The sequence below is a fragment of the Elephas maximus genome, chromosome 13 (assembly GCF_024166365.1).
Source record: "Elephas maximus indicus isolate mEleMax1 chromosome 13, mEleMax1 primary haplotype, whole genome shotgun sequence".
NCBI classification, from domain to species: domain Eukaryota; kingdom Metazoa; phylum Chordata; class Mammalia; order Proboscidea; family Elephantidae; genus Elephas; species Elephas maximus.
In genome coordinates, this window is record NC_064831.1 from 47,403,881 (window position 1) to 47,428,828 (window position 24,948).

The window sequence follows — 24,948 nt, forward strand, 5'->3', positions numbered from 1 at the left end:
CAGCCAAATGCTTAACCACAGTAGAGTAGAGCCTTTCTTTGTAAAGTCATTAAACATTTATTGAGGACCTGGTATAGACAATATTGGGACCAATATGAAAATGAATGCAGAACAGCCTCTGACTTGAGAAATGGTCAGTTTAGAGGAGGAAGTAGATGTAAGCTGTTAACCCAGATGGTGGGCTGCAATAAATGTCTGCTCCAACCCTGGCTCACCACAGAAGGAGGATAAGGAGAACCTCAGAGCTCGGGATTGCTGGCTCCAGTGCTGCCAAAATTAAGGTTTACACAGTTGCCACAGCTGTCCTCTAACCCCACAGCTTGTCATTTTGTCAGCGTCTGATCTCCTTTAAAAACCTTACTATACACGAGTAAAACCATTCCAGTTACACCTGAAAGGGAAGAAGCTCATTTACAAGTCATTTAGCAGACTGCTAATTTGGTACAAACCTGGATATAAATAAAATTGCCAACTTTGGTTTTTTTTTTGGTGGGGGAAGGGCTATTTTTAGCAATTGTGTTCTAACTCGCACTGTTCTTTTCCTTGGCTCCCCTGCCACACAGTTCCAGAGTTACCAGTAGGCTAGATCGAAGGTGACCTCTCCCCACAAGGACTTTGGACAACTCAGATTATCTGAAGACACAAACCTGACAGGAGGGAGAAGAAAACACAGAACACTTGAAGCAAGAAACTCCTATGTAATCCTATGATCAAAGCAACTGGTCGACACTTCCGTCAGAAGTGAAGATAAGAAGCTCGTCAGATAGAACGTCAGCCCCTGAGATGTTTGGAACATATCATTTGGTTGCAAGCAGTGTGTCGCTTCTGCACAATCAGAGACTGTCTCGATCTCTCCACTCACCGTGGAAGTTGCCTTGTGCCTAAACTGAATTGACAAATGCATTGTAACTACAAATTTTATTTATTGTTATGGAACTGTAAGGTCTACATAGAAAGGGAAAAAGTTGATGTGGAAAGCTGACCTGCACTCAGCTGATGCCAGCATTCGTTAAAGCTGTTCCTGCAGAGAACAGAGCAGTGACAACCATTGGCCCCTAGCATTCCCGGCATTCCTATTAGTGTCTTAAAAAAGGAAGGGAAAAGTCTTTCGTTGCCCTCTCTGGTCTTTTTGCCATGTGAATAGTGTTTTCCATGAAATAGGAAAATATTGCTTGGTATAGCGTTTCTCTCTCTCTGATTTTTTCACTTGTTTTTGTTTTTCTCATTGTGGGCGTTATTTGGTTTCTGAATCTGAACAGTTTATGGTTACAGTCCAGAATCCTCTGTGCAACTCTGTGTTCTTTGCACACTCACCCTGCAGTGGTGAGCAGACACCAGCTGTGACCATAGCCTCGCTAAGATTTTAAAAGGGGGAAATATTGCCCCCCAGGCTTCCCTGAAATAAACGTTGCTTTATTTCTAATAATAATCAAGACTTTTCAAGCTTCTAGGTTTCATAGTAAAGCTTGTAATAGCAAGAAGTGTAAATTACAAGGGAAGAGTCTACTTTTTAGAAATTGCTTTGTTTTCCAAGCAGTGAGTACTACATGTAGTACTTGTAAAGTGTTAGCTGTAAGTAAGCACAAAATGCATTTAAAACACAAAGAGAATTTTCAGGCTGTGATTACGGCAAACATAACAAAACCCAGAAGTCACCAAGGCAGGTAGTGTGATAAATGAACACGCCACTCCGAGGCTCATTACCTAATGGAATACAAGAGCGGTGGTCACCTGTGTGTCCTTAGCCTCGCCTTTGTTTCTCTTTTCATTTGGATGGCTGGTCAGTAGGGAGGAATCGATGGGAGATTCAGTCAACTGCAAACCATCTGCCCCATGCCACAAAGGTGAGCCAGATTAGCATTGGACCAGTACCGTCAGTCCATTTTACTACTTACTGCTCCTTACGGCACCCCTCTGTCTAATCCTTAGGAGTTGTTTTTAAGACATCAGAATCACTTTGAACTTCCATAAAATCTGTCTTCCACCACAACAACCCTGGGAGAAGAAAAACATGCTAAACAAGGTTGTCTTGGCTTAATAATTCTTGATAGTCAGTATCAACAACGGCAATCAGCACACAGAAGAAAGGACCCAAATCACTATGTAATGTAAAGATTTCAGTTAATTTGAAAGAACAAAAGCAATTAAGACAGAACTTCAGATCCTCCAATCAGGATGATTCCTAACTAATCAGTTGTCTGTGGACGTAGTGGACTTTTTGGTTACTTTAGTTTGCATCTGTTCTCCAGTTCCATCAGACCCTGTCTGTGGCCTTGTTCTTCATTGCAGTGTTAGTCAGCTGAACAGAAGTTGTCGCTTATGATGTGTGAGCACACATATGCCACTGCCTGGCCTTTTTTTCTTCAGAGCTTGTTGTCTTTTTCGCTCTATTAGACTTTGCAGTATGCCCAGAAGCTTTCCTTCATAAAATAGAAAGAAAAAAAAAAAAAAACATTTGGCTTATTTTTCACTGTAGCTAGTCTTTTATACAATAATCTTGTAAGAAAATTTCTTGAATTCTAAATATTACTCTTTCTAGATTTTTGAAATCGAAAAGTTTTCAGTAAAAAGTTTCTTACTTTATTTTATTATATTAGGTAGTAAAAATGTAGGGTTATTTACCATAACCTGTTCATTAATATCAGAAATTTACAATAGCATTTTAAGACCATAGTAGGATTCTAGCATACAGCGTAGTACCTATGGAGTATTGTAAGAGCTAACTGTCCGAGATGAATTGCTTCTCATCTTGTTCTCCAGTTTCCATTGTTGGTTTATTGCAGATTTGTATCCTGTGTCAAATTCAAGGTATTATTGGTAAACCTTTCAACCAGCAGCAAGAAGTTCAAAATTTTTTCTGTCACTGTAACAGAAAACTCAATATGTATATAACATTTATGTAGCAATAAATGTGCCATCTTTTTTTTAACATGGTAAACAAATGAGTTTTTTTTACATTTCTCTTTTTTCTAAGGAGTAGCTCGTTCTGTTTTCTGCATCTCGTTTCTCCCAGAAAATTCCACACTGCTTTTCATACCTGCATTAAGTACAGCATTATCTCAGCAACCCTTCAGGACAGAATTAAACTTGTTAGAACGAAGTTAATAATCTAGTCGATAGCTTCTCTGGCTTGTATGTTTCTCCTCTTGCCCTCTCTACTGCTGGTAGCCTCTTAGCTTTTTCCTAAAGGTTGTTGACCAAAACGTTGACCAGTGCAGGTAATCTATTCATTGGTAGAAGAAGACGAAAAAAGACTCAAATGAGGTTTTCTGACTTGACATTCTTTAAAGCAGTGTTACATGTTTCATATCCCTTCTCTCTCTTAAAAAGCCTATGTCATTATTAGGGAATGGTGTATTTACTGTTTCAGGTAAAGACTTTAATCCCAGTTTTCACCCAGCCTCCCTCTCCCCCACCAAAAATACACACAGTGAGTATCCTTGAGGATTTCCGTCCAGGCAAAAGCCTGAGCGCTTCCCTGGGCAAACAGAGACTTTCTGTAGGCCTCTGACTGAGATACCCAGAGACACATCACACCCTCTTGGGATCCTGGCAAATCGCTTCTCTTGGTTGATTACAAAATCCACTGTGGGCACTGGGGGCCCAACAGACCATTTTACTTCTTATGGGATTTGGTGAGAACAATTCAACTTTTTACTTTGATTTCTCTTTATACAAAATAACTTTTACAAAGGTCCATTTAATAAAATTGTATGTGTGTGTATACATATATATCTATATAATGTTAGAGCTGAAATGAAATATAGAGACCATGTAGTCAATGCCTCATTTGCAGATTTATAAAAACTGAGAACCAGAGAGGTTGTATGTCTTCAGGAACATGTAACTGGTAACAGATGGAAAAAAAAAAAAAAGCTTCCTTCAAACCCCCCTGCCTTTTCTTTCTCTTTACAGATTTTAGGCCATTTCCATTCAATGATTTCATTTTTCGGTTCTCTGCTTTACTTTTCCGTTTTTCTATCCTGTAGTTCATGTTTTTCTTCCATGGAAACTCAGAATTTAAATATACATCACTTATGTGTGCGTGGGTTAAAGGTTAAAGAGTGTTAGCTTTGGCGTCCATCTTTGATTCAAATCCAAGCTCAACATCTAATTAGCCTATTTCCTTACCTGAAAATGGAGATACCTGTTAGGCAGTATTGTGTAAGAATGGAATGAAACAATGTATGACAAGCTCTTAACCATAGTTTGTCACATAAGTACTCAATGAATGATAAATATTTTTTAAATAAATAGCTCCCAAGATGACTCCTCTTCAGCCATCCTGTGAAATAAATGGTGGTACAGTAAATCTGCTAGCTGTTCACCCCCCGGCACTGACACGCAGCTTCTTTGCAGGAGTCTACGTTCATTTGAGCCAGTCCAGTGGGTCACTGCGTTTTTTTTTTTCAGTTCCTTCCCATGGCTAGATTTTTTTTAACGTTTACATTTCAAAAAAAGTCAGCAGGCTTTGCCCAGTCACCCTGAATTGGCAACTGTGTCTGTCTGAGTCTTCCAGGAAGCAGATGCCAAGATGGAGTTAAAAGTGCAAGGGGTTTGTTGGAACTAGTACCTATGAAAATAAAGGGGAGAGAAGTAAGGTGTAGGCAGGGACAGCCTTCACCTGAGAGAAGGGGGAGGGAAGGGGAACCAGGTGGGAAGGGCCTCTGACTGCCACAGCTGCCATGCAGCTCTGAGTGCTTGGTGAGGGACCCCAGCCCAAAGATTGCCCATCGAGGAGTCTTGTGTTGGGCAGAAGTAAGTACTGATGTCCTGGTGGTGGTCAAGCTGTGGCTGGAAGCTACTGGGCAGACCGAGGCCCCAGTCTGAACAGTGTGGCAAAGGTGCTTCGGCTGGAGGCTGACAGCTTACAGCTCCCCCACAGGCTGTCCCTTGACAGCAGAACGTGACTTCCGCAGCCCCTCATCGCTGAGTGGAAGGGGCTGTGCAGTCACTGGAACCTAGCTGACATCGCCAGCCTGACCCGTGTTCCAGAGCTGAGAGCTCTTTCCCCCACAGCATTCCATAGTCAGGTAATACTTGTCATTTGGGAAGATGAACCCCTTTCTTCTTCCACCCTCTTGAGGTCTGGGTTGGGCTTATGTAATCTGTAGGAGTCCCTGCAGTTGCTGTGTGTAGTATCCTGGGGTTCTTCACAAGACCTACTGAGAGTCTCTGTCCACTGGTTCAGTGGATGGTTCACAAAGTCCTTGTGGACACCTGGGTTTGGGAGGCCATGCCGCCCTCGCCTTTTTGGGGTGTTTCCCTATGAGACCTTCAGCCCCAGGACTTCTGACCTCTGCCCTCTACAGGGGCATGTGCCTGGAGTAGAAAAGCCTTTCCCGACTTTTTTTTTCTCTAATTGTTGCCAGAAGACACCTGAAAGAGTTTTTCTGTTGGCTTTTTCCTAGATCTCCAATCCATTTCCAAGACTGATAAGGGGTACAGCTGCTGCCTGCTGTAGGGTCGCCTTTCTCACTGGAGGGTTAGTGCTCTGCTAGGCAGGGTCCCAGGTGAAAATCTCTCGGGCCCTCTCTGAACCCTTTTGTCTCTAGGCAAAACACAACATCCAATGCCCCAAACCTTTCAAAGCCTGTGAAAATGTTTGCTACCTGAAAAGATCTAATGGTGCCGAAAGATTAAAAACTGCAAAACTGAAATTAATTGCAAAATTGAAAAAATCACCTCAAATTTTAACAGCAAGATAAAATTACTATTTAATGTGGGATCGGAGTTCACTTTAACATATTTGATACGATATAGTCTGGGGCTTCCAAAGGTCTTAAAAGTGTCCTGGGTTCCTTCAGTTCACTGGGTTCTCTTTTCAGTTCTTTTTCCTCTTTTCTGGCTTCCTGCTTGTCTCCTTGGGAAGAATAACTACTTCTTTATCTCTGACGGAAAAGACTGTTCCTGTATCTGAAGATCGAACCTGTCTAGATCGAAAGGGGCCCCGGGGACAGCACGAATTTTCTGGGAGTCCTAAACTGAACACTTTCCAGGGTGAGGTCTTTCCTTCAGCCCTATAGGATGTTTTTATTTTCTCCCTTTCCCTGGCCTTGTACAGACCCCTCTCCTGCAAACCTGAGGCCTTTCTCCTGAGCAGTTGGTCTTGTGGGCTGAGACCGGGAAGCAGGCCAAGGCTGGAAACTCCAGCAGGCATGCAGGAAGGATTGCCTCGTCCTGAGATACAACCTGGCCTTTCGCCATGATAGCTTTTCTCTACCTGACTCGCAGTGACCACCTAGCAGCTCAGAAAAGTCTGGTGATCTCTCAAAGCAGCACAGTAATGAAGCTTAAACCCTGCCTTCTAGGGCCTTAGGAGGCCCTGGGTGACACGAAAGTTTAAGCGCTAGGCTACTAACCAAAATGGTGGTGGTTTGAATCTACCGAGAGGTGCCTCGGAACAAAGTCCTGGTGATCTAATTCCAAAATGTCACAGCATTTGAAAACCCTACTGCAGCACAGTCTACTCTGAAACACATGGGGTCCCCGTGAGTACGAGGCATAAGTGGCCTTGTGGGGGCCACCTCACACTCAGGACGTATGGGTTACCAGGCCAGCCAGAGCATCTCTTCTGTTCCCAGCTTCTCCCTGCGGCCCTCTCCTCCAGGCTAGGAGACCACACCTATTCACCCCCGGGCTCCCCCCCCGCCCGCCACCAGGCCAACCCTCTTCCTCATTAAAGCCTGTGTTGAAAGAACCTGGATTGTTTTTCGGGCTCTTCAGCCGGGAGTTATTGATCAACACTGATAGTGCATGGAGCTTGATCTCACCCCGGACTGGCAGAGATTAATTAGCTTGATTCCCAGCACAACTCCTAATTAGGCGCAAGAAGAAAGGAAGGAAAACACAAAGGATCTATTCTTCCCCAGGAACTACCGACCTTCTGTCCAGGGGCGGGGGAGGGCGAGCAGGAAATCAGAGGCAGAACCAGGTGAGCGCGTCCCAGCACCTGAGTGCTTCCTGCCTGGCCAGACCTGGGCCACAGGCTTGTAGCAGAAACAATGCTGGCGAGGGGGTGCCAGAGCCATCCTGCAAGGATCTCAAGTGGAAACATGCGTTTATCTGTTTGTTACTCCCTGCCTACGCTGCATGCAGAAGGAAGGCACAGTTGAGCCTGAGGCTTTGAAGTGTCTGTTCTAGGCTCAGTGGCATCACTAGGGTTGGTGTCACCCCCTTGTGCTAATTACCACAATATTGCAACTAAAACACTGGAAAATTTGACCAAATCAGTGATTATAAGAACACCAGCTTCAAAGAACACAGCACCACATGCTTGTAGCACGTGCAGACAAAACCACGTGAGTCAAAGCGTCATGGTAATTAGATAAGGACAGCTCTGACCAGATTGCGTTGTTGTTGCTGTTGTTAGGTGCTGTCCGGTCGGTTTTGACTCATAGCGACCCTATCGGACAGAGTAGAATTGCCCCATAGGGTTTCCAAGGAGCAGCTGGTGGATTTGAACTGCTGACCTTGGCAGTTGAGCTCTTAACCACTGTTAGGAGGTTCAAAAAGTAAATTAGCATAGAGTTTTAGCCTTGTAAGTATATTGATACATGAACGCTGGGCTCATGAATTTTTTGTTGTAATAACTAACTACAGAGATATTTTTATAAAAAATTATAAACTTCTGCTGAAACACTGCACAAAAATTTTATAGACAGCCAGTCATTTTGGTGTCACCCCCTTGGACAGTGTTCCCCGGTGTGGTCCCCACCTCTTAGTGATGCCGCTATCTAGGCTTGCTCCGCACCAGGGGCTAAGGATACCCTAGCCCTTTGCCATCACGTTGATTCTGATTCAGCGACCCCATAGGGCAGAGAAGAACTGCTCCATAGGTTTTCTGGGGCTGTAGATCTTTATGGAAGCAGACTGCCACATCTTTCTCCCACGGAGTGGCTAGTGGGTTCAAACTGTTACTGGAATAAGGTTCTTGCCTCTCACTGGTCAAGAATGAGCAGGTAAGGCACATAGTTTTCCACACGAGCAAAGCTTTATTGAAGACGAGAGGAGGGCCTAGAGCAATGCTTACCCTCATCTCACAGAACAAAAGACGGGCCGAGTTTTTAAAAGCTCTTGGGCAGGAAAAGATTCATGTTTATTCATAGCCACAGGCGGGGATACGTTAACTACAGTGCCTGAGCAGCAGCTTTACGAGATGGCTCCTATCCCTGAGGCCTCTGGGACTCGTAGCAGGCCTTATGGGGTGTCGCACCTGTGCAGTCTCCCACTCTCTGGGTTCGATTCCCCGGCTGGGGCTGTAGCCCTCACTGCCCCTGGTGGAAGCTCACACAGCGGTCACAGGTGGATGTTCTGTGCATGTCCCTGGGCCTGGTTTTCTCCAGCTGCTTCTGAAAGGCAACTTTAAAGAAGTTTGCCAGCTATTTTTAGATACCCTGACCAATTGTTCTGGGGAATGGCTTTGTTTCTGTGCTCTGGCCCATTTCTTGTTACTTTGTTTGTAGATTTGGGGGCCCCTCTGTTCTCTGTCTTACTAAGTCTTAGGTTCCACACTCAACCCCCTATTACCTCCTCGATAAAGTCTTAGGTTCCACACTCAACCCCCTATTACCTCCTCGATAAAGTCTTAGGTTCCACACTCAACCCCCTATTGCCTCCTCCATAGTGTAGCCTATTTCTCTTCTACTTGCTTCTCCTCTAACCACAGCTGTCTCTTCACTATTTCTCAAACAGGCACCTTCTGATCTCGGGGCCTTTGCTCCATAGCTTAAAACTGCTGACCTTTTGGTTAGCAGCTGAGCGCTTTAACTGCTTTGCCACCAGAGCTCCTTCTGAGGATGCCAGCAGAAAAGAATTCAGCCCCACTGGGCTGGGGGAGAAGGTAAAGGGGCAGGAGGAACCACTCTGAGACTTGAGTAGAAACTGTGACAGGAACCACTTCCTGCAGCTGGGAAGCAGGAGCCATCTTGTTGTATGACTGGCGTTTCTAGAGCTTTCCAGCCAGGACAGATGGCCCAAGGAGCTCTTCACTCAGGGTGGGGAGGACAACAAGAGGTAGGAAGGACCTGCGACTCACCAGCTGTGGAATTTAGCCACCAACTTAACCACTCTGCACGTCAGATTGCTCCTCTGTAAAATGGAGGTGAATTCTATAGTCACACTGAGAGTCAGAGGTGCAGGCACTTCCTGACCCCCTCAGGAAAAAGCCAAGGGAACAGCAAATCAAAAATCATGAGTGGCACCTGTTGCCTGTTGGCTGTAGCTAAGTTGATTCTGACTCCTAGTGACCCTGCAGGACAGAGTAGAGCAGCCACTGTTCCGTTTCCAAGGCTGTAAATCTTTACGGAAGCAGACTGCCACATCTCTGTCCCACGGAGCGGATGGCAGATTTGAACTGCTGACCTTTTGGTTGGCAGCCGAGTGCTTAACCACTGGGCCCCCAGGATGCCTTATGAACAGCACCCCTTGTCCTTATCAGCACATTGCATAGGCTGACTATGTGCCAGGTACTCACTGATGCTGGCCTCACTGGGCTCACAGCTGCGTGGGGAGACAGACAAGTAACGGGAACACCGTGTGACCAGGGAAAGACCAGGGTGTCCTAGCAGGGTCACTTTACCTGGACTGATGGGGGCGGGGGGGCAGGACTGCAAAGAAGGCTGGGATGACATCACTGACAGGAAACAGAGAGCAATGGCTTACTGACCTGTGCATTGCTGATGATGACTTCAGTAGGGGCTGATAAAACATGGGAGCCTCTGCTGGCTTCAGTAGGGAAGAGGGAACTGAGTCTCAGGGAATGGAGAGTGTCCAGCCCCAGCCCCACCAGCCATCCCATACCCACACCAGATCGTGTCACCCATCACCCCGTAAGTCCCCCTTGTTCAATGTCTGACCCTAGTTGGATTCTGCTTCAAACAAACAAAAACAGTTGCCATCAGATTGACTCTGACTCATGGCAACCCCATGTGTGGCAGAGTAGAACTATGCTCCATAGTGTTTTCAATGGATGATTTTTTGGAAAGTTTTTTTTTTTTTTTAGATCACCAGGCCTTTCTTCCAAGGCACCTGTGTGTGGATTCGAACCTCCAACCTTTGTGTTAGCTGCTGAACATTTTTATATCACCCAGGAACTCCACTTCAAACAAACCAACTACAAAAGCAGCATTACAAGATACTTGGGGAAATTTGAACACAAACTGGACATTTGGTGCTATTAAGAAATTGTTTACATTTTTAGGTGTGATATTGTGGTTATGTTTTTCTTTTAGAGACATACAGATGTGTTTACAGAGGGAATGTTATAATGGCTGGAATAAGCTTCAATTTTAATTCAGTGGCAGGCAGTGGGGGAGTGCGGTGGGGGTTTAGATGAGTGGATACTGGCCACAGGTTGATAATTGTTGAAGCTGAGTGGCAGGTACAAAGGGGTTCATTATACTCTTTACTTCTGCTCAAAAAATTTCCACGATAGAACAAAAAAAGAAAGAGGGTGAGAAGAGAGGGAGGAAGGAGAGAGAGAGAAAGGAAGAAGGAAGGGGGGGAGGGATGGAAAGGAAGGAAGGAGAGAAAGAAGGGAAAAATGAGAAAGATTCTGCTCAAACGTTCCTTCTGCAACCTTCCGCTGGTCAGCCCCGAGCTTAAAGCCCCTCTGGGACCAGCCCATGCCAGGGGGAGAGACGGCAGGGGGGGTAATCTGCAGGAAGGAGCACGGCACAGGTGAGTGGCCATCCAGGTGCTGCGGAAGGAGCAGGAGGGAGCAGCTGTAGAGCACTGACAGCTGAGGAGGAGGAGGAGGAGGAAGAAGAGGCAGGACTGTAGTGCTCCAGGACCTTGGCCATTCTTTGAAGGGCAAGGAGGGCCTGCTGTCCCCAGGAATCAAGCAGGTGGTAGAGGAGAGAGGCTGTTGCTCAAGGCAGTGTATGGTCTGGAAATGGGGGTGCCTGTGGTCTGGAAATGGGGGCACCTCTCCTTCACTAGGAGATGATGTTATCTGGGCCTGGCCCTGCAAAGGACACAGCTTCCCCCACGAGCTGCCTCACAGGTGACAGGCCACCTGAATACTTGAGTGGCCCAGTGTCCATGTTTCCCTGGAGGTTTCTCCAGGGGTTCCCAGAAGGTTGAGAATGAGGGAAGGCTCCAGACCTGCCCTGGTGCTCTGAACTTCTCCCTCCCCAGAGGAAGGACTGGTACAGAGAGCAGCCTGGCTTGAGGAAAGAATGGGGGGGCGGGGGGAGGGCGGAACGTGCCCAGATCTGCCTGGGAGGCTGGTAATGGGAAGAGAAGACTCTGCCAACCAATTCAGGGGAAAGTGGATTTTGCAACAACCTGGATGGTGTTAAGTGCTTGGGGGGCCTGGGAAGATGGAATGTTTAATATCTGGAAAAGAAGCTGTCTGAACAAAGTAACCAGGAGGCCACTTTGTAGTGATCTGAAAGAGATGAAGGGCTCATCCCACATCAAAGGACAGGAGGCCCAATGGGGAAGGAATCTGCCGTGGGAGGAGGCAGGGCTGGAGCGGAGACCCCAAGGCTTTGCGGGGATGGGAGTCCCTGCAGTGTGTGTTATGAGGATTGCTTTGAAGCCCCCTCAGAAAACTTTCTCCCCACTCACATCCACACGTCCTGAAACCGATCTCTCAGATGCAGACATAAACTTCCCCAGCGTCTTTTCGGGAGCAACACTGACCATCCCCAGGGAGAAGCCTGTGTACAGTGTTCCGCTGTTGACCACTGGGCAGAAAGCTGTTTATGGACTCCTCCCTTTTTGAAGATAAACTGAGAAAAGGACCTGGAGGGCCAGCTGTGTGGTGCACTAGGGCAAGCTGGGGCACTGGACTTCAACAGACCTGAGGGCAATTCTTCCTGCTTCTGCCTCGACTAACGGGGTGACCCTGAGTAAATCACTTAGCTTCTCTGAGCACAAACCACTTTGCTTGTAAAACGGAGATGCCAAAGCCAGCTGCCGTGGAGTCAGCCCTCACTCATGGGGATTCTGACTCATGGCAGAACTAGGCTCCACAAGGTTTTCAAAGGCTGATTTTTCAGAAGTAGATCACCAGGCATTTCTTCCGATGTGCCTCTGGTTAGCAGCCAAGCATGTTCACCTTTTGCATCACCCAGGGAATCCAAAATGCAGATAACAATCCCTAAATCACAAAGGTGTGACGTGTAGATTAAATGGAGCTGGGGGAAGGAAGATGTTGGAGGAAAGGAAGTGGCTAAACCGCTCACCCCCCAGGACCCAGCCAGGGGTGTCTCAGGCAGAGAGCCGACGTCAGCGTCCCCCGTACGTTTCACATCTTCCTGGGTCAGGGTGTCCCAGACCCTGGATACTCACTGCAGAGCCTGCAAACCCGGGCTGACCAGCATGAACACAAGGTGTCTTGGAGGGTCTTTAACCCCAAGATTCAGTGATTCTACATCTCACTGTCTCATTTTATAGTGTGTGGGGGTGAATTGACATGATATCTGGGATTTCTTAAAAATATCCTAGCAAAAAATGTACAAGGTAGGTGAAATAAAAATGTTAGAATATTGTCAATTATTGCAATTGGATGATAGAGATGTGGATGTTTATTATTTTATTCTCCCTTATTTTGTGTAATTTGGAGTTTTTCATGATAAAGAGTTAAAATAATAAAATAAATTTTAATCTCTTGTAGTTCCAATTCCCTGCCAGGAGGAGCTGACCCCAAGTTGATGGAACTAGCCTGCCTCCCCTTCCCTCTCTTTTTCCCTAAAGCATTTGGGATCTCCTTAAAGTGGCAGGTGTGGATTGCCTGTTGCCATGACGCTAAGCAGGTTTCAGCAGAACTTCCAGACTAAGACCAAACGAAACCAAACCCACTGCCATGGAGTCGATTCCAACTCAGAATGACCCTTGTAGAACAGAGCAGAATTTACAGAAACTGACTGCCACATCTTTCTCCTTTGGAGTGGCTGGTGGCTTTGAACCGCCAACCTTTCAGTTGGCAGCCAAGCGCTTTAACCACTGCACCACCAGAATTCCTTTCCAGACTAAGAAGGCCTAGAAAAAAGGTCTGGAGATCTGTGTCCAAAAATCAGCCAGTGAAAACCCTATGGATCATAACGGTTCCATGGTGCATGGTGTCACCCTGTTGTGGGAGCTGACTCAACACCAGTTAGCAGCAGCAACAAAGTGGCAGGCATTGTGTTAAGTGTTGCAGGAGATACCAAGATGGCCCCGGCTCAGTTTAGCAGGGAAGGTGAAGTAGTTCAGGAGAAATTACAAGGCAGCCTGTGAGGGCTCCCAAGAAGTGGGGACACAAGGCTCTGGGAAACAATGAGAGAGCAGTAACTTAGATAGGAGAAAGGGTGCCAGGGAGGACCCAACCATGGTGACGAAGCCAATGAAAATACTTATAGCAACAACAGGGACATTTCAGCGACCACCCCCCCACCCCGCCCCCAGCACCACCAGGGACCTCTCAAGTCATCCCTTAGTACTGGGCACCACGACTGAGACAAGGCTGGTTTCTTAGACCAGGTCAGGGATATCACAAGGGAAGACGCCTCAGAGAACACTCAACCAAGTGACCCTTCATGGTGAGGTTTACCCGTTTTCACTTGGGGCCATCTGCAGGGCTGCTTCCATGCTTGCTCTCAGCTTGCCTGCAAGGCCCAGGACCCTGGTCCCACATATCCTGGAGGGGTCAGTCCCTTTCTTCCATGTTCCTCCATGTTCCCTTCTGGATCATTGATGATGGAAAGTTCTGTCCTTTCCCCTGGAGTTTTTCAGTGGTGTTTCTGTTCTGAATTCCCCACCTTGTAGCACCCAAACCTGCCACTGATTTCTTCCGGTGTCAAAACTCAATTAGGAACCTATGGTTGAATGAAATGCTAGCTTATACCTTGTTCCTGTTGAAAAACAGGAATGGGTCTTCTTAGTTGGCTGAGAAAAGAAGATAGGCTTGGTTTAGAGGCGGATCCGGGGTGGGGGCATAAAGTGTTCTCAGTCATTGTAAAAAGGATTTAGTGACTTTGACTGACCAAGCATATTAGACTATTTAGACTAAATACAGAAATTAGATTAGGTTTTTTTCAAAATGTACAATAATTCTCAGGTCTCAAGAAAACGGGGAATGGTTAAACTTCAGACTCGCTTACAGTCCTCGCCCGTGGGCCTCCCTTCCCCCAGTGAGAAAAGCGCGTGGCCCTCGACATGACTCTCAGTAACTGTCACTCGCCAGTTGTCTTCCTGGAGGAAGGGGTGCTGCCGTGGGGACTCGGGTGCTCTGCCATAGCGAAGTGTCTAGAGAAGGCACGTTCTCCCCTGAGGGTGAGCAAGATAAGACGAAATGATCTGCCCCATATTCACAGGGACAGAGCCTACTTTACACAGCCAGGGAGCTCAGAGCCACGGAAAGGGGCAGCATGGTGCGTGTGTTTATTCAGGAGTTTTGTTTAGGAGGAGTTACTAGGATATTCACAGCCCATAGAGAGGTCTTCACTCCAAATTACAAGCACCCCCTCCTCTCTCGGGCTAAGAGAACAAATCCTGGCTCAGATTTGATCTTCCCTCCAGCCAGGGGGCTCAAGCATTCCTTCTGATGGATCTGATAACAATGAAAGTAAAAATTCCAGCAACCAGTTGGTTTAAACAAGAGTTAGGTCATTGTTTCAAACAAAATGTTCTCTAGAAGCTCCAGTGAAGAGAAGGCCCCAGCTGGGGGCTGGAAGCACCGCGAAGGGCTCCTGGGGTATTCCTTCTCTTACCATCACCTCATGGCCAAGATCACGCAGGAAGGAGCTGCTGAGGTTGCTGTTGGCTAGAGCATTACTTGTACGTGCTGTCCAAGGAACTGAACGTTCTGGGGGAAAATACATCCTTGCTTATATCCTGGGCTGGAACAGCTCCTCAGTGTGTCCTTTGACTGGGAAACAATACTCCCTTTGCCCCTACTAGAAGACAAAAGAAGGAAATTGTACTATTCTAACCCCACACATCTGCATAAATGCTTTGCTCTGTGTGTGTGTGTGTACATGCTAATGTTTGAAACTAGATTTGAAAACTACCGCTCCTACTGGCTTTGGACATGTACCAGAAGAGACCAGTCCCTGGAGAAGGATATCATGCTTGGTAAAGTAGAAGGTCAATGGAAAAAGGAAGGCCTTCAATGAGATGGATTGACACAGTGACTTCAACAATGGACTCAAGCATAACAAAGATTGTGAGGATGGCGCAGGACTGGGCAGTGTTTCGTTCTGTTGTACACGGGGTTGCTGTGAGTTGGAACCGACTCGACAGCATCTAACAACACTCCTACTAAAAAGAGCCCTGGTGGTACAGTGGTTAAGCATGTGGCTGCTGACCAAAAGGTTGGCTGTTTGAACCGACCAGCCACTCCATGGGAGAAAGATGTGGCAGTGAGCTTCTGTGAAGATTACAGCCTTGGAAACCCTATGGGGCAGTTCTACTCTTTCCTAAAGGGTTGATAAGTCAGAATCAAGTGGATGGCAACAGTTTATTTGTTCTTTTTTTAATTTTACTCCATCCATTGTAGATTGTACAGTCTCCTGGAGAAAAAAGGAAAGAATAGGCCCATAATACAAGGGATGGTTTCTGTTTGAGATAACTTGTAAAAGTGCCTAGCACACAGTCAGAACTCAATAAACAGCAAGTAACATTATTTGAAAACACAACTAAGAGTGTGCTTTAGAGAACCTGGGGTCTGGATTTGAATCCTAGCTTAGCTGCTTAACAACTGTGCAACCTGGGGAAAACTACTTAATCTTTTGTTTGTTTAACTTTTTATTTTGAAGTAATTTTAGATTTACGGAAGAGTTGCAAAGATAGTACAAAGAGTTCTCCAATATCCCTCACCCAACTTCCTCTAACGTTAACATCTTACATAACCGTGGTGCAGACTTTATTTGGATTTCACCATTTTTTCCACTAATGTCTTTTTTCTGTTCCAGGCTCCAGTCCAGGATACCATGTTGCATTTTATCTTGTGTGCAATCTGTGACCATTTCTCAGTCTGTCCTTGTTTTTATAACCTTGACCCTTTGAAGTGTACTGGTCAGGTATTTTGCAGAATGTCCCTTGATTTGGGTTTGTCTGGTGTTTTCTCATGACTAGACTGTGGTTATAAATTTGGGAGAAAATACCACAGAGGTAAAGTGTCCTCATTACATCATGTGAGGTGTACATGATAGCAATGTGATTTGTCACTGGCGACGTTAACTTTGATCACCTGGCTGAGGAAGGTGTCTGTCAGCGTTCTCCAGTGACAAATTACAGTTTTCCTTTTCCACACTCTAAAAGTGAGTCACTAAGCCCATACTCAGGGGGAGGTGAGTTAAACGCCACCTCCTAGAATGGGGAGTATCTACACTTATTACTTGGAATTTCTTTGTAAGGAAGATATGTTCCTTCAACTCTTCAAATCTTTGTCTATTTCGTCCTTTTAAGCCTCAGTTTTCTCATCTGTGGAATGGGCATAATAGAGGTACCCAACTGAGAGAGTTGTTAGAAGGTTTAAGTGATATAATGTGTGGAAAGCATTTAGTACTAGCAAAGGCTAAATATTATGATCAGAAATGATGCAAAGACTCAGCAATGATTTGCAGGAGCCGTTTAACTCTAGGCCATTGCCTGGTTGTCAGTGTGTCTCCTCCCAGACTCAGGGAGCAAGGACCCACATCCCCTGTGAGAAGGGCTGTCTGGGGCCAGGCTGGTGTTTGCCCACTCCTTGCTCTCCCTGAGAGTCCTTCAGGTAAGAGGGAGTCTGGAGGGAGAATGCCAAATGCCTGTTGAAAGCACAGTCTTGGAGGCCCAAGAGGGAACAGATGGAGAGAACCACAACGAAGCTCAGCTGAGACACTGTGTGGATTGGGTTGTGGTAGAGGATGATGAAAAGGTGATGGAGGCCAAACACCTGAGAAACCACCCGGAGACCAAGATCAGAGGACAGCCTAGCACACAGTAGGTTCACAGGAGTTGTGAGTTCATTGAATGACTCAGTGAACAACTATTTCAGTCTTACGCACCAGATTTTTTTTTTTTTTGCCAACTTGCTGTGTGACCCTGAGCAAGTTACTTAACTTCTCTGGGCTTCACTTTCTATCTATGTAAATTGCGGGGCAATTGGGGAGACATGGGGACTAGGTCCAGGCCTTAGAGGCAACCTACTCGATCCCCACTTTTCCTGGTCACCCCACTTTCCATGACCCAACCTGACTACATGACTCCTTACCACTCTATCAAAGCAAATGCTGGATCTCAATGTCTGTCTACCAGGCCATTGTCAGAAGCCTTCTGGCTTGTCCAGCAACGTCCCTCTGTCGCAGTGCTTGTTCTGCCTGTCTTTGCTCCGTACTTCCTACAGGGCACACTTTGTTTCTCTTCAACATCTGTCCCCGACTATTCTCATCGCAGTCCTCAGCGGCTGAAGGGGCTGTGTTTCTTTGATTAAAAATAAGACCACCTAGTGGGCTGCTCAGGGTGAGGGCTGGGGGCAATCTTCAGAGGTGGTCCCGCGGTATGCATCCCTCTCTTTGGCCCGTGTTTGTTTTAAGACAAAGATAAGGGATCTGAGGGGCTCTCCGGATTCATAACCTTGAGAGGGGAGGGCAAAGGAGCAGAAAATGAGCAGCTTAGGGTTTCACCCCAATAATTCACGTCCTAATGTGAGCACCCTGCGGGGGGCGGGGTGGAGCCGTTGTCTTGCCCTTCTGGGAAGAAGCTCCGTCCGGGCAGAGAGGTCAGCCACAAGAAATGGGTTCCCAGGGCGGGGCTGGGGGACAATGAGTTATTTTTAACATTTGATATATTTTCAAACTGAGTTTCTCCTTCCCAAGGAAGCTCTTTCCAGCTCTAAGCTGCCTCCACTGGACACTTCCTCCTAGGATCCATGGAATTTCCTGGCTTCGAAGCACCAGGTCTCCTGCAGCCCTGCCCTCCTCCCCCAAAGCCAAGGCACCGCCCATCTGGCCTGCGGGCCATCAACAGCCAGCGCTGGAGCGCCCCCTGCTGCCAGGTCTCCGATTCTCCAGGAATTGTGACCATTGGACAGGTGGCTCCATTTGGGGCTGTTTGGGTTCACTTGGGCAACAAATTTAGTGGCAGTTGATTAATCAAAAAGAACTTCTCAATTGTCCACGGGCTCAGCACTCTGCTGGGAATTGTGACGGAGAGTAAGACCCTGTCCATATCTTTGCCCGGTTATAACTAAAACCCAGTGCCGTCGAGTCTAGGGGGATGTAATCCAAAAACCAAACCTAGGAGTCTATGATGATGAGGGAGATGTAGCAAAGCCAAATCCTGTCGCCCCTGCCCCGTCTAGGGGGATGTAATCCAAAAACCAAACCTAGGAGTCTATGATGATGAGGGAGATGTAGCAAAGCCAAATCCTGTCGCCCCTGCCCCGTCCCTGGCCCGGAAGTGCTCCGTGCTCCACCTCAAGGCCACTTACCCTGGTCTTTCAGCCGGGGCCCAGGCTCTGGGACAGCTTTGCCCCTCACTAACCTGTTGCCATTGAGTCAATTCCAACTCATGGCGACCCAAGTGTGTCAGAGTAGAGCTGTGCTCCATAGAGTTTTCAATGGCTGCTTTTCGAAGTAGATAATCAGGCCTTTCTTCCAAGGCACCCCTGGGTAGACTCGAACCTCAAACCTTTTGGTTAGCAGCAGAGTATTACAGTTTGCACCATCCAGGGACTCCTGCTTCTCCTTGAGGGAGGTTCACAGAACCACAGGTGAGGGGGTCACGTTATGCAGCATCAAGGTACCTTTGCTGCAGGGCCCACTGGGCCCTCGTTTGAGTGACTGGGCCTGGTCTTTTACCTTTTGCTTTATTCCCAGCCCCAGTTCCTGTAAGAACAAAGTCCTGTCTGGTTCTCCATCTCCCAAGTCTGGAGCCCATTCTTGGATGATTGGCCAAGGTGGATCTCTCACAGAACTGCCCCTTGCCTCCTCCAGCCCTCCTGTCCCAGTCTATGTGGCCTCTGGGCTCCAGCCCCACTCACAGCCAAGACCAGGGCCGACTCACCCATGTGGCCCAGAAGGCACAGCGCCTGAACCCCCAGTACCATTAGGGGCCCATGAAAATATTTCCACTTCATTTAAAATCAGAGGGAAGAAACTATTATGTAGAAGAAGATGTTTTAATATATAATATTAATACGCCCATCTTTAACCAACGTAGTTGTGACATATAACTTTAACTTCTTTATTTTTTGGTTGGAGGAAGAGGCCCATGAAGGTAAAAGTACTCAGCACTACTAAGGCCCTGGATGTCTGGATGTGCCATCTGCCTGGGCAGCTTTCCAGGACTGCCACACTCCTTTGGCCAAAAAACCAAAAACACCATTACTGTTAAATCGATTCAGAACTGCCCCATAGGGTTTCCAAGGAGTGGCTGGTACATTCAAACTGCCGACTTTTTGGTTAGCAGCCTGAACACTTAACCACTGTGCCACCAGGCTCCCTCACTTGGCCAGCAGAGCTGAAATGCTGGTGAAGCCCGGGCCCCGGATATGGCAGTGGTGGGATTCTCCCTAAAGAGTCTCATGTGGATTCCTTGCTTCTTCCGTTCTGCCTTAATAAACATGTGGGTGTTTATTGGTCAGAGAATGAACAGCGCTGTGGCTTGTGTTTCACTTCTGAGGAAACTGGTGACTAACCTCTTGCAGTGTTGTTGTGTTCCTCCACCCCTCTGGATGGAAGCCAGCCTGTTGGGATGCTGGGCCCCCTGCATGAGCCCCCCACCATGCCGGGGTGACCTACCTTCCTACCTCTCCATTCAGGCTGGTCTTCCTCCAGTCCCAGATCTGCCCCCAGGGCTCTGTGTCCTCCCCCTCCATGTCTGCTTTCTACAGGCCACTCCACTTCCTGGTGTCCTCAGCCCCTCACAGGCTCCAGTGGCCTCCTCTGTAACTATTTGGTTACCTGCCTGATCTCCACGTGCAGAACATGCAGGCTGAACCATGTAAGGTGAGCTTGTGAAGGTAATGCTCTGAAAAGTGACAGGTGAGACAGAGCACTGCGGGCCAGGATGATGGGGACCATGGCCATGACAGGCAGAGTCCTCCTGAGGCCATCACGGCATCCAGCCCAGGGTGATGGGGACCATGACTGTGACAGGCAGAGCCCTCCTGAGGCCATCATGGCATCCAGCCCAGGGTGATGGGGACCATGGCCATGGCAGGCAGAGCCCTCCTGAGGCCATCACGGCATCCAGCCAACGTGATGGGGACCATGGCTGTGACAGGAGAGCCCTCCTGAGGCCATCATAGCATCCAGTCCAGGGATGGGCTTTGCCTGGTGGGGAGGAGCTCTCATGGGCGGTTACTTTGCTAGTCTTTGAGCCCTGCCTCCTGGGGGCCTGTAGATTAGTCATGTAGTGGGATGGATGCAGCGCCTCTTGATCTAAGTTTGTGAGTGCTCTCTCTACTCCAGGCTTACGATAGAAACCAGCACTGTTCCCCTCCCCTCCTTAGCCTACCTAGCCCTCAGGGCCCCTACCCTGACAATACTTGCCTTTTTAACCAAAAATCCTTGTTAACCGTAATTATTCAACGGCTACAGCTCCAAATCCTTGAAGCTTATGAAGAACCTTGTGGGGATTCTTTTAGATGGGGGCGTCTTTTACAAGCCCTATTTACATTCATCCAACCCTTGGATTTGAACATTTTTGGAAAGACACTAATTTCAAACAGGCCTCCCCTTAGGACACCCCCACACCCCACCCCCAACTTTCCTTGCCTCCACCTTCTGGCTGGTGTGTGCTCAGAGGAGTCAAATTCATTCAAAAAGCTTACGAGTTGCCCAAGTGGAGAAGATTAATCTTTCTGAAAATGAATCATTCCCTCTTCCAAAGCCAAGTGCAAATTTTCTAAAGTAAAACGCTGCCTGGCATTATCCAGGCTGGGGCCACTCTCCAGGCCTCTGTCCTGAGCCTGTCAGCTCTCCTGCTGGAACGGTAAGAAAGAGCTGCAAGTTCATCTCAGCCATTTTGGCAATGATCCTTTCTGGCCCTCCCTGAACACCCGAACTCCATGAATATCCTGCCCACACTTTTCGGGGGTGGGGTGTACATCAAGGGAAATGAGGGAAGCGTTGTCACAGCTGTGCCATCCCCTCTAAAGCAGGCCTCTCTGCTTAGGTCTTCAGATGCTCAGTGGGCTTCGGAGGAATGCTAAATCCCTCCCTGATGGCCAGTGAGCCCAGTTACTTGGGCAGAATAACAACGTCCCCAACTGGCCTGGGTGCAGTTTCAACTCAGAAGGCAACTTACTTCACATTGGCTTGTTTGTGCTGACAAAATGCACATAGTGTCCGCTCCCTCTTGCCCTCTGTCCCAGGAAGCACAGAGATGGTGCCTGGAACAATGGGAAGCCTTTCTGGGAACTTGGTGACATCACCTCCGGCCTGCTTTCTGGGATGATGCAGAGCACATCCCAAGGTCTGCCTCTGTTCCACTTTTCCAGTCTCGTCCTTCCAAAGCACACCAAAGTTTCCCTAGCCCCTTCCTCCCCAAGTCCTTGACTTTAGTCAGTCACACCCACAGCCCCCAGATACCCTTTTAACTCAGTACTGAAGTAACTCCTGAGGTTTACCCTTCAGCCAAAGATCAGGCAGGCTGGTAAAAGAAACAATAACGCACGTAGTTCAACCATGTGAAGGAGACTAAATAGGCATAGCAGCCCAGGGCAAGGACAAGAAGGCAGGAAAGAACAGGAAAGCTGGATGGATGGAAATGGGGAAACAAGGTCAAGAAGAGGAGAGTGTTGATATGTCGTGGAGCTGGCAACCAACGTCACAAAACAATATGTGTATTAATTGTTTAATGAGAAACTAATTTACTCTGTAAACTTAAAGCACAATTAGAGAGAAAAAAAAAAGTCATAGCCACAAAGTTATATCAGCGCTAATGCCCGTGTTTCATTAGCTCATCCTGCCTTACTATGCATAACCCAGAACCCCAGAGGACCCTCAGGAGCATCTCCCAGGCCTTTCTGGAGTCTCAGACGCTGTCGCCCTTGGCCCAGCCAACCGTCTGTCCAGCTTCTCCCACTAGAACCCCCAGGTGGGGGGCGCTTGTTGCTAGGGAAGCACTGAAGAGTGCCCCCTCCCCACCCCGCCATTGCCCCTGCCTAGGGCCTGTGCTCTTTCTACCGCTAGAACCGCCAGGGAGCGCATGTTGATGGGGAAGCACTGGGGAATGACCTCCCTCCCCCACCCCCGCCTTTGCCCTGTGAGGCGCTGCCTCAGGCCTGTGCCGTTTCAGACAAAACCGAGCAGCCAAAACGTGCTGTGCTTCCTCAGCCTTGGGCTGGAGCCGCACCACGCTCCGCACCAATGGGATGGTGGGGAGGGCTTCCCTCTCCCAGTCTGCGTCTAGCCCTCTGGCCTGAACCCCGGAACCTCTACTGGTGCTCTGTGCCCTGCAGAGACTCTCGTGAAAATAGCCAACAGGCCGTTCTCTACAGGCTACAGACTTGGTTCCCGGGGCCGGGTTGGAGAATAGGCTCCATGCTGTTCTTTCTACTCCCCACTTCTCTGTCTTTGCTCCCAGGCACCTTCTCTCCAAACTCACTCCTATTGCTTGCTTCCTTCCCTCCTCATACCAAACAACAACAAAAAAACCAAACCCGGTACCGTCTAGTGGATTCCGACTCATAGCGACCCTGTAAGACACAGTAGAACTGCCCTATACCGTTTCCAAGGAACGCTGGGCAGATTCGAACTGCCGACCATTTGGTTAGTAGCTGTGGCACTTAAGCACTACACCACCAGGGTTTCCTATACCAAGCAGCTGATGTTAATTAAATGTCCAGACGTGGGCCAAGCGGGTTAAGCACTCAACTACTAGCCTAAAGGTTGGCAGTTCGAACCACCCAGAGGTGCCTCAGAAGCCAAAAGCCAAAGACAGAGTGACATTCTGTTTCTGAAAGATCACAGGCTTTAAAACCCTATGGAGCAGTTCTACTGTGTACACATGGGGTCGCCATGAGTTGGAATCACCTGAACAGCATCTAACAACAACAACATTCATCAAACACACAGCTAAACTAGGAATCCAGTTACAGGCTCAGCCGTTCCAGCCCCGAAATGCAGTTCTCCCGGGAGACCCTGCCCCAACTCTGGTGGTCTGGCTGTTTAACGCTATCACTGTGGCACTTTGAGTTCTTCATGGTCTCTGTAGCAGGGGTAGAGCAGGGCCCCCTCATGGAGAACCTCCAAAGAGGTGCTACATTACACCAGAGAACAAATGCTTGCTACTTCCACGAGTCATGAAATCTTGAAGTAGGAGGGACCCAGCTCTGACTCAGTGTCCCCACCTATGCCCACCTCACCTCTGCTGCTTTGGGTGAGTGAGAGAGACTCTGCCTGGGGCCTGGCCCAGCCTCTCCTCTACTCTCCAAAGAGTGAAAAATACTGACAGTGTGGAAATCGTTGAGCCCTGTAATTGCCATTGCACCATGACAGCATTCAGGCATAGGATGAAGAGCTCAACAGTGCCTCCTAACCTATGACCAGAGTCCACCAAGCTCACGGCATGGACATGCTTGTCACCAAGAAGGGGCCTTGGGAAGGTCAGCTCATGGCCAGCATTAACCTCTCTGTGCCTCAGGTCCCTCACTTGTAAAATAGGGATAATAAGAGTACCTACTTCATGAGGTTATTGAGGATTAAATGAGTAAACACACATAAAGTGTGTACAACAGTACCTGGTGCGTAGTAAATGCTGTATACATGTTCGCATGTAAATGCTGCGTACACATTAGTGTGTAGATGCTGTATACATGTTAGTGTGTAAATGCTGTATACATGTTAGTATGTAAATGTCAGATACATGTTAGTGTGTGAATGTTCTATATGTGTTTGTTAGTGTGTTTGTCTATTAGTCTGGGTCAGATCAGGAGAGAGAAAACCACATAGTAATTTGAGGAGGGAAAGTTTAATATAAAGAATTAGTAACTATGTCTGAGAATGGGAGTAACTCTAAAGAACAGAGGAATGGCAGGTAAAAGGTGCAGTCACTAAGGTGAGTGCCGAAATAGACCTCCACAGCAACTTGCTGAAAATGTGCCTTATAGGGTGCTGTAGGGTCCCTGCGAGTCTGAGTCAACTTGACGTCGATGGGTTAGGTTTTATTTTTATTTTTTTAGGGAGCTAGGGGGACTCACCGGGTGGTGCAAATGGTTAACATGTTTGGCTGCTAATCAAAAGGTTAGTTTTGAGTCCAACCAGAGGCACCTTGGAAGAAAGGTCTGGCAACATGTTGTTGTTAGGTACCAGCGAGTGGATTCTGACTCGTAGTAGCCACATGCACAGCAGAAGGAAACACTGCCCGTCGTGTGCCATCCTCACAATCATTGTTGTGCTTGAGCCCATTGTTGTAGCCATTGTGCCAATCCATCTTGTTGAGGGTCTTCCTCTTTTTTGCTGACCCTCTACATTACCGAGCACAATGTCCTTCTGCAGGGACTGATCCCTCCTGAAAATGTTTAAAGTATGTGAGACAAAGTCTTGCTATCCTTGCTTCCAAGGAGCACTCTGGTTGTACTTCTTCTGGTTATACTTCCTAAGTCAGAGTTTTTCGTTTTTCTGGCAGTCCATGATGTATTCAATATTCTTCACCAACACCATAATTCAAAGGCATCAATCCTTCAGTCTTCTTTATCCATCGTCCAGCTTGTGCATGCATATGAGATGATTGAAAATACCGTTGGTTGGGCCAGGTGCAACTTAGTCCTCAAAGTGAGATCTTTGCCTCTTAACACTCTAAAGAGATCTTTTGCAGCAGATTTGCAATCTACTTCTGAAAAGTCAGCCATTGAAAACAATGGAGCACAGTTCTACTCTGACACACATGAGGTTGCCATGTGTCTGAAAGGACTTGAAGGCAACTGGCTGGCTAGGCTGCTAGAGAAAGCTGCTCCTGGGGAGGCATCTCACCTGAGTGGGGGTGAGGGGGTGTCGATGCTGCTGGGATTTGTCGGCCGCCATGCACTGA

The 24,948-nt window shown here is 47.7% G+C and overlaps 1 protein-coding gene across 11 annotated transcripts in view; it reads left to right on the top strand.

The window, feature by feature from the left end:
• Positions 1–2,935, top strand: part of TCF12 (transcription factor 12) — a 340,913-nt gene extending 337,978 nt beyond the window's left edge. For 10 of the 11 annotated variants that reach the window (XM_049905316.1, XM_049905314.1, XM_049905315.1 and 7 more), the window contains one exon: positions 564–2,935. The gene's annotated coding sequence lies outside the window, so the exon portion shown is untranslated. The remainder of the gene's footprint in view (positions 1–563) is intronic. The other variant, XM_049905317.1, reaches the window with a different exon arrangement.
• The last annotated feature ends 22,013 nt before the right edge of the window (positions 2,936–24,948 follow it).